This window comes from Antechinus flavipes, chromosome 1 (genome assembly GCF_016432865.1).
Source record: "Antechinus flavipes isolate AdamAnt ecotype Samford, QLD, Australia chromosome 1, AdamAnt_v2, whole genome shotgun sequence".
NCBI lineage: Eukaryota > Metazoa > Chordata > Mammalia > Dasyuromorphia > Dasyuridae > Antechinus > Antechinus flavipes.
In genome coordinates, this window is record NC_067398.1 from 709,057,279 (window position 1) to 709,061,917 (window position 4,639).

At 43.2% G+C, this 4,639-nt stretch overlaps 1 long non-coding RNA gene across 1 annotated transcript; it reads right to left on the bottom strand.

Moving 5' to 3' along the window:
- Positions 1-1,698: 1,698 nt before the first annotated feature.
- Positions 1,699-4,395, bottom strand: LOC127543745 (uncharacterized). The gene is made up of 3 exons (XR_007949297.1): positions 4,178-4,395; positions 3,129-3,248; positions 1,699-2,685 (listed from the first exon to the last, which is right to left on the bottom strand). It is a non-coding gene; the product is annotated as an uncharacterized LOC127543745 (long non-coding RNA).
- Positions 4,396-4,639: the final 244 nt, after the last annotated feature.

A 4,639-nucleotide genomic window follows, 5' to 3' on the forward strand; every position in this document is an offset into this window, starting at 1 on the left:
CCCAGGCCTGACATCCCCTGTTCTAAGGCCCTCTGAGCCTTAGAATTCCCTTTCTAAGGGAATATTCAAAGAGTAGAATTGGAGAGATTTGGACGAGATTAGTTTTGAGTTCCCTCTGAGCTCTTACAGCATCCCGATGAGACGTAGATGATTTATGATTGGCTAAATGTGTGAGGAGAGGTTACCAACCGTACATGAAACTCACTCGTCTTAGAAGCAGGGGAGACTCTTAAGGGTGTTGAAATTGACCATAGGACAAAATTTTCTTTTCAATCAATCAATTTCAATCAATCAATTTCACTAAGCAGACACTAAGCCGCTACTATGAGCCAGACCTTGTGCTAGCCAGACCCCTGAACAAATACAAAGACAAAATTGACACAGTTTCAGCCTTTCGGGAGGTTACATTGTATTCTGCAATACATTGTATTTCTGCAAAATGAGTTCAGCATTTGTGGGTCTCTACAGGTCAGAAAAGGAAGCTAATATAGGAGAATGATGATCTGGGGACCTGGGTCCTAGCCTGACTCAGGCACCAACTCATTAGGTGACCTTGTACAAGTCAGATTTCCCTTAATGTGCCCATTTCCTCATCCAGGACAAAAAGAACTTGGCTTTGTTTTGTTTCAATCACGTATGACTCCATTCCTGACCCCATTTGGGGTATTCTTGGCAGAGATAACTGGTGTGGTTGGCCAGTTCCTTCTCCAGTTTATTTTACAGATAAGGAAACTGAGGCAGGCAGGGTGAAGTAGCTTGTCCTGGGTCACACAACTCTATTTGAACTTAGGAGATGAGGCTTCCTGCCTCCAGAGCTCCATGCTCTGTGCACTATGGCACCCCCAGCCACTCTGTTAAGCCCTATCATTTTCAGCTTTGTGTGTCTCTCAAATCTGCTACTCTCCCCCCCCCCCACTCTTTTCCCCTCTGGCCCTGTTACAGACCTTTGTCACTTAAGCCTTGAACTAATGCAATAGCTGCTTTGGGGTCTGCTTAACTCATGACTCTACCCACACCAGTTCATCCTCCCCTCAGCAATAACATGATCTTCCTACAGCTCAGGTCTGACCATGTCCATTCCCCTTCTCAATAAGCTTCAATGGCTCCCTAGGGCCTTCGGGAGCAAATACAAAATGTTGTTTGACATTCAAAGCCCTTCCTAACTCAGCCTTTCACAGCCTTTCAGTCTTCTCACACCTGACTTCCTAGCATGCATGCTTGGATCCTGGCTATTCCAAGCACACAGCACGTCATTTCTGAACTCCTACATTTCTACCAGCTGTGTCCCCTGTCAGGCTCTCTCTCCCCTCTTCATCTCTGCCTCCTACCTTCCCTTGCTTCCTTCAAGTCCCACTTTCTGCCCCCAAATCCTTCCCAGCCCTCCTCAATCTCAGTGCTCTCCCACTGCTATTTATCTCCAATTTATCCCATCTATAGCTTGTCCATAGCTGTTTGCTTATTGTCCCTCCATTAGAATGTGAGAGCAGGAACTGTCTCTTGATTTTCTTTGCATCCACAGTGCTTAGCCCAGTGCCTGGCACATAGTAGGTATTTAATCAATATTAATTGACTGACTGTTTGATGGTCTTCCCACAAAACCAAAGCCACATTGATTCAAAATTGAAGAAATTGAGAATGTTTAACTTAGAAAACTTTCAACCCATGGCATGAGATCTCTCTTGTCATGAGTGAGGGATTAGTTTTGTCTCCTTTGGTCCTAAAAGGCAGAAACTTCTTGAGGGCACATTTAGGCCTGATATAGCTATCACCCTTGAAGATTTGCTAAGTGCCTTACAAATAAAATCTTGTTTACAAATAATATCTTCTACAAAACATATTTATGACCAAAATCTTGTTCTACAAAACAGCAACCTGGGGAGGTGGGTGCTATTATCCCCATTTTACAGATAAGGAAAATAAAGGCTAGATAACTTCATTGACTTTCCAGCTAGCAAGTAACTGAAGCAGGATTCAAACTCAGGACTTCCTGATTCCCCATCTGGCCCTTTATCTACTATCTCACTAGATTCCTTTAAGGGACAAACTTCCCAAAATCCAAGGCTCATGCTGTCTCCTACAGTCACATCAATATATCACAATGAAATTCATTTTCACCCAAAGGAAGGGTACAAGAGAATCTAAGCTCCCTGAGGACAGGGCCCATTTCGTTTTGCATCTCCAATTGTTGATGTTTGTCCTCGTTCTCAAAGAGAACCAAGACATCAATGAAGTGATGTCATGACATGTGTGTGAATTGGATTTAAGTGAGGGAGGGTTGTGCAAGGTCACCTGCCTCACTTTCCCCTCTAGAACCATCTGGGTCCAGGGGCAAGATATAGACCAATATGACTGGAGATGGCTCTGGATGAAAAAAGAGATCTTGGCCTTTTTAAGCTAAAGTCTTCAACAGGTCTCAGTCTAACTAAGGTTGAACCCATTCAGTAATAAAAGTTAGGTAGCAATTGAGGCAAATAATTCTAGCACAGGGTTTGACACATAGTAGGTGCCTTAGCAGGTAGTGCCGGCTCCCTTCCCTCCAAGTTTTCAATCAAAAACTGAACGACCATTTGTTGAGAAAGGTGTAGAAGGATTTTTTTTTCTGATTTGGGATGGAGGAGAGGTGATGTTTTAACACTCATGTGACCCCAGGGACATCTTCTGGCTTCCATAGGCCTGTTTTTTCATCTGTGGAGTGAGAAGGATTTTGGACTAGATGAAATCTCTTTCAGTTCCCTATCTATGATCTCATGTTGTTATGATCTTCCAAAATCTCTTTCAACTTCAAAAATTCTCTGATGCTGATTTCCATCCTCTGATAAAAGATACAGAGATGGAAGGGGAAAGTGAGTAGCATCAGAGAATTTTTAAAGTGTGGAGGAAGCCTCTAATCAGATCCAAAGCTGGAAGAGGTTTCCGAGCATATCTAGGCTCTTCATTTGACAGATGGGGAAACTGAGACCCAGAGATAAAAATTTACATGCAGGAGATCAGTGGAAGAACTAGAAGTTTCACCGGCTTCAAAATGGTTGACCGGCTTTCCACAGCAACAGCCCCCTCACTTCCAAGATTCTAGGAGTCTATGATCTGGGAGTGAAGAATTCCCCAAGAAGCCTTTACCTGAAGCTCACCTTGTCAAACCTTTTTTTCCCAGGCAGTTTTGCAGCCAGGCAGGTTAGGACTTGGGGTATCTGGGATTGTCTCTGTCTCATTTGTTGTCAGGCCCAGAGGTATGGGCGTAGACACACCCACTTAAAAATAATAAATTGAGAACAAACCAGCTTGCAGTTAAAATGCAGACAAGGAAGAGATCGTAATCCTTTTCTTCCTAATCTCTCGCTCCTCTCCCCTTAGTGGTTTTCCAGGACAACAAGGAAGGATCGGTCAATGGGAGTCTTTGGGCACAGCCATTTCCCTGCCTACTGCAATCCCCACTTGGAGTAGGGAATGTCTACTAGAAGCCATGGAGTCTCCTCCACCCAGTTTTACAGATAAAGAAACTGATGGTTGAAGCAGTCAAATGACTGGTTCTGGGTCCTACAGTGTCTGAGATGAAATTTGAACCCAGATGTCACTAAGTCCAAATCTTGTACCATATTCATTATCCTTTATCATCAATCAAACAACATGCATCCCTCCCCTAAATCAACAACAATTGAAAACTTATCGTCATCAAATTCAATTTCTATTTCTCCAGTTTTTTCCTGAGTCATATCAATGTCAACTCAAGTTAAAATGCATTTAACTACCTACTATGTGACAGGCACTGTGCTGAGTGTTGGAGATGTAAATAAAGGCAAAAAGTCCTCCTCTTAAGGAGTTTCCAGTCATATGTCAGGGAACAGGTTTTCTTTCCCTTGGTTATAAACACACTAAATATTCCTGCCTGACTCATCAGGATATAGCAATGGTTGACCCTGGGAGAGAAGAGGAAATGTGGAGAAGGGGGAGATTCTCAAAGGCTCTGACAGCAAAGTCTATTCACTGACAAGTACCGCCATGCGGAAAGATTTCGAAGACAGGCCTATCAGTGTGTGATGCTGGCTGTTTGAGGATGACTCTAATTAAAAATACAGAGACTCTTGCACCGATGGCTGGCCAGTGGGTGACCTTTGTCTCACCATGGTGGTTCCAACCCATTAATTTCTGTACTATTTTACAAGTAGTATCTTTCCCTTACCATTTTAACAGTGTTTTAACTAGGTTTAAAGTCTTAACTGTGAGTTAGCACTAAGTATATGAACTTCCCCAGGGCAGAATGGGCAGATGAGAACAATTTGTTCCAATGGCTACAAAAGCAGATGAAGCAGGTTCTGTGGTGCACGTAGAGTTTGGCAGACATGGAAGCTGACAAGATCATCCATCCACTACATCCCAGAACGTTGCCAGTCATCCAGACTTTTGTCCTGCCTCTGGACTGTGAAGACAGGAAGAAAAAGTGAGGTTGATGACCCTGTGCAGATCTGCCTCACTTAAATGCAACTCACACACAAGACATCACCAGTTAATCTGTACCTTTGATTAAAAAAATCAGTTCGAGTATGATGATCAATTCTGATGGACGTGGCTCTCTTCAACAATGAGAGGATCCAAATCAGTTCCAATTGATCTGTAATGAAAAGCACCAGCTACATCCAGAGAA